Below are 13,678 nucleotides of genomic sequence, written 5' to 3' on the forward strand. Positions count from 1 at the left end.
GAGGAGCTATTGAAAATATTGAAGAAGAAGCTTCCAAAGGATAACGAATTGCCCGACAGTACATACGCAGCAAAGAAGGTCGTATGCCCTCTAGGATTGGAGGTGCAGAAGATACATGCATGCCCTAACGACTGCATCCTCTACCGCGGTGCATACAAGGATCTGAACGCATGCCCGGTATGCGGTGCATTGCAGTATAAGATCAGACGAGATGACCCTGGTGATGTTGATGGCGAGCCCCCCAGGAAGAGGGTTCCTACGAAGGTGATGTGGTATGCTCCTATAATACCACGGTTGAAACGTCTGTTCAGAAACGAAGAGCATGCCAAGTTGATGCGATGGCACAGTGAGGACCGTAAGAAAGACGGGAAGTTGAGAGCACCCGCTGACGGGTCGCAGTGCAAAAAAATCGAGAGAAAGCACTGGGCTGAGTTTGTAGCTGACCCAAGGAACGTATGGTTTGGTTTAAGCGCGGATGGCATTAATCCTTTCGGGGAGCAGAGCAGCAATCACAGCACCTAGCCCGTGACTCTATGTATGTATAACCTTCCTCCTTGGATGTGCATGAAGCGGAAGTTCATTGTGATGCCAGTTCTCATCCAAGGCCCTAAGCAATCCGGCAACGACATTGATGTGTACCTAAGGCCATTAGTTGAAGAACTTTTACAGCTGCGGAATGGAAACGGTGTACGTACATGGGATGAGCACAAACAGGAGGAATTTAACCTGCACGCGTTGCTGTTTGTAACCATCAACGATTGGCCCGCTCTCAGTAACCTTTCAGGACAGACAAACAAGGGATACCACGCATGCACGCACTGTTTAGACGACACTGAAAGTATATACCTGGAAAATTCAGGAAGAATGTGTACCTGGGCCATCGTTGATTTCTTCCGACCAACCATCAATGTCGAAAGAAAGGCAAGCATTTCAAAGGCGAGGTAGATCACCGGAAGAAGCCCGCCATGCGTACCGGTGATCACGTACTTGCTATGGTCAATGATTTACACGTAATCCTTGGAAAGGGTCCGGCCGGACTAGCTGTTCCGAATGACGCTGAGGGACATGCACCCATGTGGAAGAAGAAATCTATATTTTGGGACCTACCCTACTGGAAAGACCTAGAGGTCCGCTCTTCAATCGACGTGATGCATGTGACGAAGAACCTTTGCGTGAACCTGCTAGGCTTCTTGGGCGTGTATGGGAAGACAAAAGATACACCTGAGGCACGGGAGGACCTGTAACATTTGCACGAAAAAGATGGCATGCCTCCGAAGCAGTATGAAGGTACTGCCAGCTACGCTCTTACGAAAGAAGAGAAAGAAATCTTCTTTGAATGCCTGCTCAGTATGAAGGTCCCGACTGGCTTCTCGTCGAATATAAAGGGAATAATAAATATGCCAGAGAAAAAGTTCCAGAACCTAAAGTCTCATGACTGCCACAAGAAGCTCTTACGCAACTGCTTCCGGTTGCATTGAGGGGGCTTCTACCGGAAAACGTCCGATTAGCCATTGTGAAGCTATGTGCATTCCTCAATGCAATCTCTCAGAAGGTGATCGATCCAGAAATCATACCAAGGCTAAGGAGTGATGTGGCGCAATGTCTTGTCAGTTTCGAGCTGGTGTTCCCACCATCCTTCTTCAATATCATGACGCACGTCCTAGTTCATCTAGTCGACGAGATTGTCATTCTGGGGCCCGTATTTCTACACAATATGTTCCCCTTTGAGAGGTTCATGGGAGTCCTAAAGAAATATGTCCATAACCACGCTAGGCCAGAAGGAAGCATCTCCATGGGCCATCAAACAGAGGATGTCATTGGGTTTTGTGTTGACTTCATTCCTGGCCTTAAGAAGATAGGTCTCCCTAAATCGCGGTATGAGGGGAGACTGACTGGAAAAGGCACGCTAGGAGCGGACTCAATAATATGCAGGGACGGGCATTCTTGGTCTCAAGCACACTACACAGTTCTACAGAACTCTACCTTGGTGACCCCGTATGGTGATGAACACAAGAACAGTCTGCGCTCCAAACACCCGGAGCAGTGTGACGACTGGATTACATGTGAACACATCAGGACTTTCAGCAGTTGGTTGGAAACACGTCTCAGAGGTGACACCACTGTTTGTGATGAGTTGTACTCGTTGTCCAGGGGACCATCTTCGACTGTATTGACTTACAAAGGATACGAGATAAATGGGAATACATTTTACACGATCGCCCAAGATCAAAAGAGCACCAACCAAAACAGCGGTGTCCGCTTTGCTGCAACAACCGAGAGGGGAAAGGACACATATTATGGTTACATTATGGACATATGGGAACTTGACTACGGACATGATTTTAAGGTCCCTTTGTTTAAGTGCAAATGGGTCAATCTGTCAGGAGGCGGGGTACAGGTAGACCCACAGTATGGAATGACAACAGTGGATATGAACAATCTTGGGTACACTGACGAACCGTTCGTCCTAGCCAATGATGTGGCACAGGTTATCTATGTGAAGGACATGTCTACCAGACCGAGAAAAAGAAAAGATAAGGAAGCGAATACATCATACAATGAGCCAAAGCGCCACATAGTTCTTTCAGGAAAAAGGGACATTGTGGGAGTGGAGGGCAAGACAGACATGTCTGAAGATTATGAAAAGTTTCATGAAATTCCTCCCTTCAAAGTCAAGGCTGACCCAAGCATCCTGATAAACGATGAAGATTATCCATGGTTACGGCGCAATAAGCAAATGACACAAGCGAAGAAAAAGTGAAGACTTTCTCCCGCAACTATTATTATGATACCATGCCAACTTTGTAACAGACGAGTATGATACCATTGTCCGTTTTGTACACGAAGTGCATCCAGTTTTTGCCGTAACCCTCTCAACTTTCTTGCACATGCTATGTGGATGAAATGATGATACCATGCCACCTTTCAACCTTTTCAGAGTTCATTTGAAATGCTTTTCAATTTCAGGGTCTTATAGTTCAAAATAATCAATAAATTCATAAAAAATAACAAATGAAGTCAGAAAGGGTTGAAAATTGATGATGTGGCTTTGAATGGTGCATTTTGAACACACAAAAAGTCAGGAGTTCAAATAAGTTTTAAAAAATGAAATCCCTTTGTAACAGACGAGTTTCCGTATGAAATCCTGATACTTCGAAAGAGATTGTCCGTTTTGTACACGAAGTGCATCCAGTTTTTGCCGTAACCCTCTCAACTTTCTTGCACATGCTATGTGGATGAAATGATGATACCATGCCAACTTTCAACCTTTTCAGAGTTCATTTGAAATGCTTTTCAATTTTAGGGTCTTATAGCTCAAAATAATCAGTAAATGCATGAAAAATAACAAATAAAATAAATAAGTAATTAGAAACAAAATAATATAAACTTTAATAAAATATATAAGTAGAAACAAAAAAATAAACTTTAATAACATAAATAAAATTTATGAAACTAAAATTATCAAAGTATTTTCTGTTCAAAATCATTGAAAGCAAAAAATAATTTCATAAAGAACTTTTTTTGTTAGAAACTTTAATAGCAAAAAGAATTATCATAAAGTAAAATAAATAAGTAATTAGAAACAAAATAAAATAAATAAGTTTTTTGTTGTAAGTAGAAACAAAACAAAATAAACAAAGCAAAAAAGAAAACAAAAAAGGCAAAAAATAAAAATTAGGCCACCTACTGGGCCACCACGGCCTGAATACGACTAGAAACCCATCCATGGGCCAGGATTCAGGCCCGCAGAAGGCCCAGTAGGCCCACAGGCATGTACAGAGAGGTTAGGCCCATAAGCCCGCTTTAGAGAGGAGCTCGACAGCTCAGGCGCACCGCACCTTATAAACAGGTGCGGCTCTCTCTCAGCTAGCGAGGTGGGACTAAACTCCCACCACCACGCCGTTGTGCAAGGCTTTCCGTCCCGGTTGGTGGCACCAACCAGGACTAAAGGGGGGCATTGGTCCCGGTTGGTGCCACGAACCGGTTGTGACGCCCCCGATTCAATCGTACACTAATCATGCACGCAAATGTGTACGCTCAAGATCAGGGACTCACGGGAAGATATCACAACACAACTCTACAACATAAATAAGTCATACAAGCATCATAATACAAGCCAGGGGCCTCGAGGGCTCGAATACAATTGCTCGATCATAGACGAGTCAGGGGAAGCAACAATATCTGAGTACAGACATAAGTTAAACAAGTTTGCCTTAAGAAGGCTAGCACAAAAGTAGCAACGATCGAAAAGGCAAGGCCTCTTGCCTGGGACCTCCTAACTACTACTCGAAGCCGAACTCCATGTAGAATCATCCTCGGGATCTCTAGCTCCTGGACTCCAGCATCTGGTTGCAACAACCAGGTATAGAAAGGGGAAAAGAGGGAGAAAAGCAACCGTGAGTACTCATCCAAAGTACTCGCAAGCAAGGAGCTACACTACATATGCATGGGTATATGTGTAAAGGGCCATATCGGTGGACTGAACTGCAGAATGCCAGAATAAGGGGGGGGATAGCTAGTCCTGTCGAAGACTACGCTTCTGGCCACCTCCATCTTGCAGCATGTAGAAGAGAGTAGATGGTAAGTTCACCAGGTAGCATCGCATAGCATAATCCTACCCGACGATCCCTTCATCGTCGCCCTGTTAGAGAGCGATCACCGGGTTATATCTGGCACTTGGAAGGGTGTGTTTTATTAAGTATCCAGTTCTAGTTGTCATAAGGTCAAGGTACAACTCCGGGTCGTCCTTTTACCGAGGGACACGGCTATTCGAATAGATAAACTTCCCTGCAGGGGTGCACCACATAACCCAACACGCTCGATCCCATTTGGCCGGACACACTTTTCTGGGTCATGCCCGGCCGCGGAAGATCAACACGTCGCAGCCCCACCTAGGCTCAACAGAGAGGTCAACACGCCGATCTAAATCCTATGCGCGCAGGGGTCTGGGCCCATCGCCCATTGCACACCTGCACGTTGCGTACGCGGCCGGAAGCAGACCTAGCCTAGCAGGCGTTCCAGTCCAATCCGGCGCGCGCCGCTCCGTCGCTGACGTCAAGAAGAGCTTCGGCTGATACCACGACGTCGAGTGCCCATAACTGTTCCCGCGTAGTTGGTTAGTGCGTATAGACCGAATGGCCAAACTCAGATCAAATACCAAGATCTCGTTAAGCGTGTTAAGTATCCGCGAACGCCGATCAGGACCAGGCCCACCTCTCTCCTAGGTGGTCTCAACCTGCCCTGTCGCTCCGCCACAAAGTAACAGTCGGGGGCCGTCAGGAACCCAGGCCCACCTCTACCGGGGTGGAGCCACCTGTCCTTTCAGCCCCCTCATCAGAATCACTTGCGGGTACTCCTCAAGCCGACCCGACTTTAGTCACCACATGTATCATGTATAAAGTATAAAGTATATACCCGTGATCACCTCCCTAGTGATCATGGCCCAGTGGTATAGCATGGCAGACGGACAAGAGAGTAGGGCCACCGATGGAACACTAGCATCCTATTCTAAGCAGTAGGATAGCAGGTAAGGGTAACAACTGTAGCAACAATGACAGGCTATGCAGCAGAATAGGATTAACCGAAAGCAGTAACATGCTACACTACTCTAATGCAAGCTGTATAGAGAAGAATAGGCGATATCTGGTGATCAAGGGGGGGCTTGCCTGGTTGCTCTGGCAAGAAAGGCTCGGCGTCGATGTAGTCAATCACAGGGGTACCGGCAGTGGTCTCGGGGTCTACCGGAAAGAAGTAACGTAGGGGGGACACAATAAATAACAGAGCAATTAAAGCATCACAAAGCATAACATGGCAATACATGGTGCTAGAGGTGATCTAACGCGACAGTAGGTGATACCGGCGAAGAGGGGAAACATCCGGGAAAGTATTCCCGGTGTTTCGCGTTTTCGCACAGATGAACCGGAGGGGGAAATTTGCGTGTTCGATATACTAGGGGTGTGTGGCGGACGAACGGGCTGCGTATCTGGATTCGTCTCATCATTCTGAGCAACTTTTAGGTACAAAGTATTGTCATCCGAGGTACGGTTTATTTTATATTAATTTTCAAAGTTTAAAATCATTTTTAGAATTAACAGAATTAATTTAATTCGTAACTGGATTTATGACATCAGCATGATGTCATGCTGATGTCAGCAGTCAACAGGGGTTGACTGGTCAACCTGACCAGTGGGTCCCACTGGTCAGTGACACATTTTAATTAAACATATTAATTATCCTAATCAAGATTAATTAGGGGTGGGCCCTACTGTCATTGACTACTTAATTAGCTAATTAGGTTAATTAGGTAACTAATGTTTAATTAGTTTAATTGGTTGTTTAGTTTAATTAATAAAAATTAATTAAGTTAATTTTTTTATTTATTTATTTATATTTATTTATTTCTTTTTTTATAAACGTTCTCAAGTTCAGGCCCACTGGTTATAGGCACAGGGGCCTTAACGGGCATACGGGCAGGCGGTTGCGGGCGCACCCGAGCGAGCACTCGCCCGCAGGGCGGGACGAGGCCGCCGGGGCATCGACGGCGGGGCAAGCCGGCGCAGCCAGCCGGGGCCACGGCGGGCGGAGGCGAGGGGGTGGCGCCGGTGCGGCCAGTGGCACGCGGGCGGCGTGGTGGAACTGCGAGGACGGGCGAAGGCAGGGCGGGCGCGAGTGGTCGCAGGGCCGGGAGCGGCCAGCGCGGGGTGATGCGGGCGAGCGCATGGGAGTGGACGAGGGGCGCGGCGTCCGCGGCGACGGCAACCAACGTGGTGCGGTACACGGGACAGAGAGGAGGGGAGTGGAGGCCGGGGGCCTCACCGGCGGCTGCAGGGGATTGGCAGTGGGCTCGAGCTCGAGGGGGAGGACGGGGACGCGGTCGACGACGAAGAGGATGGTGAGGCGGCGATCCGGGCGAGGAAGGCTCGGCGAGGTGGTGGTGGCGACGACGGGCGATGGCGTCGGGTCGGTGACGTGGCGAGGCGTGCGCGAGGGAGAGGAGAGGCGAGGAGGCGACGACGATGGTGGGCAGCTTCGGCGAAGCAGTGGCGGGACGAGGCGGCGACGGTGTGTGGCGGCGGCGTCGGGGCGGATCCTCCCGATCCAGATCGGGAGGAGGCAGAGGGAGTCCGGCAGGGGGGAGGACGAGGAAGCGATCCGGCGGGGAGGGCGGCGAGGTAGTCCCGACGAGGGGGGCTCCTGGCAGCAGCGGTCGGCGGGTAGCACGAGGGGCAGGCGCCTCCTGCACAGCGTACTTCGTGCGTATGTGGGAGGGTGGCGGCGCCAGGAGGGGAGCGAGGGGAGAGATGGGTGGAGTGGGGATCGTGGGGTGTGGGTTAGGTCACGGTGGGGGGTTAAGCAGGGGGGAACCAGCTGGGCCGGCCTGGTCGACGGGGCCGACTGGGCCAAGAGGCCCAGTGGGGAAAAGGGGGCGGCCTTTGCCTTTTTATTTGTTTTTTTCTTTTCCTTTATTCATTTTATTCCTTTTTCTGTTTTAGCTTAGTTTCCTTTTATTTTTGTTTTAGAAAAATACCAAAATGGCACCTAATTTGATGTTACCAAATATACCACACCCACACTAACTTGCTACCCAAACTAAAATAGTTTCATAATTATTTAAATTTAAAAGTATTTAGATAATAGTTTTCGCTACTGTTTTATTCATCTAATAGTATTTAAATATTTTATAAAGGTGTGGTTTCTCCACCATAATCACCTATGCATTATTTGGCTCACCCCGAACATTTTATTTTTTAATAATTGAAAACTTTATTGTTTGCTTGATTTTAAATTTGAATTCGGATCGGTTCTGGACTAACGCGAGATTAGCAACAGTAACGGAGGTGACGTGGCATCTTTAGCAGAGGTTTACTGTAGCTTAAATATCCGGGCGTCACACCGGTACCAATGCCCCCCCTTTAGTCTCGGTTGGTGCCACCAACCGGGACCAAAGGCCGCCGCTTCCCGCCCTTTGGGCTGCTGAAAAGAGGCCTTTGGTCCCGGTCGGTGGCACCAACCGGGACTAAAGGTAGCATTGGTCCCGGTTGGTGCCACCAACCGGTACCAATGCTCTTTGTATATAAGCTGGACTTGTGAAATTTCACAACTTCACCGTCAGTTCGTGCCCGACGCCCCAGCGTTGCTCCTCGTCACCGTCGCCGTCATCGCCCCTGCCTCCGACGCCGTCGCCGCGCTGCCCCTGCCTCCGACGCCGTCGCCGCGCCGCCCTGCCTCCGACACCGTCGCCGCGCCGCCCCTGCCTCCGACGCCGTCGCCGCGCCGCCCTGCCTCTGACACCGTCGCCGCGCCGCCCCTGCCTCCGACGCCGTCGCCGCGCCGCCCCTGTCCCGACCACGCCGTCGCCGCGCCGGCCCCTGCCCCGCGCCCGAGCCCCTTCCCGCGGCCTGCCCCCGCGCGCCGGCGCCCTCGCCTCCCCCGCCGTCGCCATCGCCAGACGCCCCCGCTGTGAGCCGCCGCGCCGGTCCGGCTCTGTTTTTATTTTGTATTAGATTAATTTTTTGTTCATATATATATAATGTATATTTGTATGTATGTGGCTATATGTAAGTTCAGAGCATGTTTTTTATTAGATTAATTTCTTATTAGATTTATTACATTATTTTTTTTGTTCACAACATGTTTTTGTTCATATATGTATTTTTTTGTTCATATGTGTATTAATGTTTTTGTTGTATATATGTAATTTTTTTCAATGTATATATGTATGCGGTAGCTATATATGCATGTTGAGGGGGTGGGGGTCGATATACCCCCTCCCCGATAATTTCAACATGAGGGGAGGTCGATACCCCCTCCCCGATAACATTTTTTAGAGAAGTTTTACATATCTAGCTAGGAAGAAAGGAAGAAGGGATGAACTAAGAAGAGGATTAAGAAGAAAAATAAGAGGAGAAGAAGAAGGAATAGAGGAGAAGAAGAAAAAATAGAGTCTACTTTTTCTTCTTCTCCTCTATTCCTTCGTCTTCTCCTTTTTTTTCTTCTTCTCCTCTTTTTTTATCTTCTACTTCCTCTTCTTAATTTTTATCGAGAACTCCATTCCAAAATAAGTTCGACATGATGGGCGGTCGATATATATACCCCCTCTCGACCGTGATAACTTATACCACGGGAGCACCCCCCGGCCCTCTCGCTCGACCAAAACTCTCGAGGACACCCAAACTGTAGAAAAAAACAATGTCGGTCTCCTACCCCCTCCCGCCGCGCCCCTGCCCTTGAAGCGTTGCCGAGGCCACCCCAAACCCGGAATAAGCTAGGTCTACGTTTGCACTAATATATCCACCTGCTGTCATGTTTGTGTAATAATTGCCATGTTGTAATATTTGCAGAAACAATGGAGCACGGACGAGACGAGGAAGTAGAAGAGGTGTTGGGGGACATAATCTTAGCCGGAGGTGATGTCTTGTCGTATCTTAACGACAATGATGGTCTGGAAGAACAGGGTGAAGAAGCAGGCTACGGTGATCGAAGAGTGGAGGAGGAAAGACATGATTATGATGGCTCCGGTGACCCAATGCTGATGCAAGAAGGAGCCTGTGGTGACGGCTCCGGTGACCGAATAGAGTCCGGCCAGGTAAATATATTAGTTAAGCCTGTGCTGACTAGCTAATTGATGCATTCATTGTTTTGGTATGTACACATATTAATTAACTCTCGTCTTTCTTCTTTTTTCTAGCCCTCCGGATCGAGCACAACTTCGGTAAAGAGACGAGGCCCGAAGAGAAAGTTGCGCTCGGATGAAAGGTTTGAGATCACAGCAATCGCGCGCGACGGCCAACCTATTGAACCCATCCGGACAAAGGAAGCATTTGCTACTCAGTGCAGGGTTCTTGTTAGGGACAAGATCCCGATCAGCATCCACCAATGGTATAAGCCTAAGAAGGAAGACCCTGAGGTGTCTTATGTCAATGATATGCAGAAAGATGATCTTTGGACTGAGCTGAAGGTAAATTTCACCCTACCGCCAGAGGAGGATCCGCAGAAGCCAGTTAAAGAGCAATTAATCAAGTCTCATGCTCTTAAGAAGATGGCAGACCTATTCAGGAGGTGGAAGAATGAGCTGAAAACGTTTGTCGACAAAGAAGAGACACTAGAATTCATCGGCAAATATGAGAAGATCAGAGATCACTGGCCCGCATTTGTGGCCCACAAGACATCAAAAAAGAGTAAGAAGTTGTCAGCGACAAACAAGAAAAATGCTGCGAAGAAGAAGCTTCACCATCGCACAGGGTCAGGTGGCTACCTCAAAGCCCGGCCTAAGTGGGCCAAGGCTGAGAATGATCTGCTTGATAAAGGGATCGAACCAGAGACAATGAACTGGCCAGACCGTTGCCGGACTTGGTTCTTCGGGGCTGGCGGAAAATTGGACCCTGTATCAGGGAGGTGCGTTTGGACGGACGAGCTTTTGAGAATACCAGTCAAGAGGCTTCAGCACTATATCGATGCAGCGCAGCAAGGGACGTTCGTTCCAGACAGAGAGAACGACGAGCTCACAATGGCGCTCGGGAATCCTGAGCACCCTGGACGGACACGAGGCATGCCAGGCTCCGTTCCGTGGAAGGCTGGTTTTCCGGACGCAGGCGGTTACAAAAGCCAGGAGAGGAGGAAAAAATTGGAGCAGACCCAAATTCAGAAGCTGCACGAAAGGGTTCAAGCGCTAGAGGAACGAGATGGCAATCGACATGCCGAAACTACCCCCGAAGCTACCCCGCCATCTCAGTGGAGAAGCAGCGTGGCTTCCACCGAGCTGCTTCAGCCAGAGCATGTCTTGACGGCTCCTGCTAGCTACCCCGTGGATGCTATCACGGAGTCTCAACATTGCCACCTTATGACGCAATGGATGAAATTCAAAGTCAAGGCGGCCGTTGGCTCTGTTTTACCTACTGAACCTGGCGCAACCTACCACTGCCGGCTGATTCCAGAAGGATATGCTAGGGTGATGGTGGATGAAATAACTGACGGATTTGAGGACCTCGAGCTTGACCACCCTACCGGTGAAGGGGAGACTCGGCTGGGTTCTGCTCTGAAGACTCCATGCCTATGGCGGAAGGAGCTCATCAACCTTCCGAACTGGACGCCTCCGGCGAGTAAGGGAACTCCGCCTCCTCCTCCGGCGAGTGATCAGGGCACTCAGCCTCCTTCTCCGGCGCGTGGCGGCACTCCGCCTCCTCCTCCGGCGAGTGATCAGGGCACTCAGCCTCCTTCTCCGGCGTGTGGCGGCACTCCGCCTCCTCCTCCGCCTCCTCCTCCGGCGAGTGATCAGGGCACTCAGCCTCGTCAGCAAGGGCAGAAGAGACCCGCCGCCGCTCCGGCTGCTCCGGCGCGTCGTAGTCCTTCTCCTCCACCTCGTAAGCAAGGAAAGAAGACAGCCACAGCCGCTCCGTCTGCTCTGCTGGCGTCTAGCAGTACAGCCAGAGGCGGGAGGCAATACAGATCCGGTCCTTCTCTGAAGACTCCAGAGAAGTTACCATACGAGAGGACCAAGGAGGAAACCACGAAGATCGTGCGAGCTGAAGTGACGAACTTCTTTGAAGGGGTGAAAGCAAAGAAACATCCACCTCCGGAGGAGAAGGTAGATCCGATGAAAGCGAAGCCCACTCTGGCTGCCCTGACAAAACCACCAAAGTCTCCGCCGAGAGGCAACTATGAGCGCATTATTGCAAAGACATTTGCCAAAGCGGAGCGGTCGGGAAGTACTGTCAGTGATCAAAGGTTAAAAGAATGACGAGCTGGGAAAAAAATTGCCTAGCTCGGCGAACAAGTGAACCAATCGTGCCCCCCGCTCAAGGTGTCTAGCGACATCGTCACTAATGATCCGAGGATGGTGCCCGGTTATAGCAATCTTCGACATTACCTGCCCGACGATGTACATTATGATTTCTTGGAGGCGGACGAACACAAATACCATTACGGGAAGCCTCTCGTCAAAGATGAAAGATCTCTAACAACGATGATGCGAAGATTACATGATTGGTACATGAAAACCTGCAGAGAGTCTGGGGGGAGGAATACTTTGACGCTGAGAGTTAAAGAGGAGCATGACCTCGTTGGAATTGAACTGTTGAATGTTCCATTTGAGGAGTTCTTCCAGTTTCTCAATCAAAAGGCCCTCGGTAAATCAACGGTCACTTGCTACTGTCTGTAAGTAGTACTACTTATGTCATTAAGTCTCTCTATATAGGTCAGCTCTTTCATTGCATGTATTTATAATTATCCTTACTATATTATGCAGATTGAAGATCGCCGAATTGAAGAAAAAACAAATCGGTGATATTGGGTTCATTAACACAAATCTCATAGATGCAACTGAGGTTAAATATCATGCCGAAAATACCGAGGCCAACTTGCTACGATCGTTGGTAAAAAATGAAAACAAAGATATAATACTCTTTCCTTACAACTTCAAGTGAGTGTTACTGTCTTGTGCATATTCGGTTTCCCTTATTAGTCCAGGTTATAGTAATGTAATTGATGACTTATGCATGCGTGCGCAGCTTCCACTATATTCTCCTAGAGATTAAGCTTGAGCAGGGAGTAGTAACCGTCTTAGACTCGAGACGAAAAGATCCCCAGGACTATGCGGACATGACTCAAATGCTCGAGAAGTAAGTTAAATCGATCATTATCCACCATATCAGCAACTTTGTTCATTTCCTGATATCAAGTAATTGTTTTCTTTGTCTGGCAGGGTTTGGAGAAAATTCACCAAAAAAGCTCCGGGACTGCCGAAGAAGATGCAATTCAGACACCCGAAAGTATGTACTATAGTAGCATGTTCCGCTCATCTCCTAGTGATTCAAGCGCTAGTTTCATCAATACCATTTAGCATGCTTGCTTATCAGTTTGGTTGACCTCTATTTCTTGTAAAGTGGTTGTGGCAGGAACAAGGGAATGATTTCTGTGGATACTACGTTTGCGAGTCCATCCGCCACACGACCTGTGAGCGGGGCTACTCTGACGAACAATATGAAGTGCGTAAGCAATAATATTCACAATTTTATTTTATTACCATCATTTGTGTTGAGTTTCATTTATTCATATATATATATATATGTATTGACCCCCTTCTTCAAATTAGATCTTTCGGATGCGGGATGAACTCCTAGCACCAGATCGTATGTGAGCAATTCAAGAGGAATTGGCGGCATTCTTCCTTGACCATGTGATCGCTGAAAATGGAGAATACTATGTGGACCCTATGTTCTTACAATTTAATTAGGAGATTATATTGTGAGAGATAATTATTGTATATATGTAGCCGGTAGTGTCGGATAGATATACGAGAACTTGTTGTTCGAGCAATCTCTCGGAGAAGGAGAGGTGGTCGATATCACTTCTCTCTGTATGCATATGTTCATGACGATCTTCTGTTTCCTTCATTTGCTTACTAGCTAGCGTGTCTAGTCCTCTCTATACGTATATAGTATGTAGCGTCGACCAAGCACGGAGATAAGAGAGGACACTTCTCTCTATTAATTAGCTAGCTAACACAATATATGAAACACCTAAATTAACCCCCCAAAACCCCCAACCCCCCCCCCCCCTTTCAAAAAAAACAAAAACCCCAGCCCCTGAAATGCTGACGCGTGGATGCCTATTGGTCCCAGTTAGTGCCACCAACCGGGACCAAAGGCCCTCCTGCCTGGGCTCGCCGCACCGGCCACAT

This window comes from Aegilops tauschii, chromosome 3 (assembly GCF_002575655.3).
Source record: "Aegilops tauschii subsp. strangulata cultivar AL8/78 chromosome 3, Aet v6.0, whole genome shotgun sequence".
NCBI classification, from domain to species: domain Eukaryota; kingdom Viridiplantae; phylum Streptophyta; class Magnoliopsida; order Poales; family Poaceae; genus Aegilops; species Aegilops tauschii.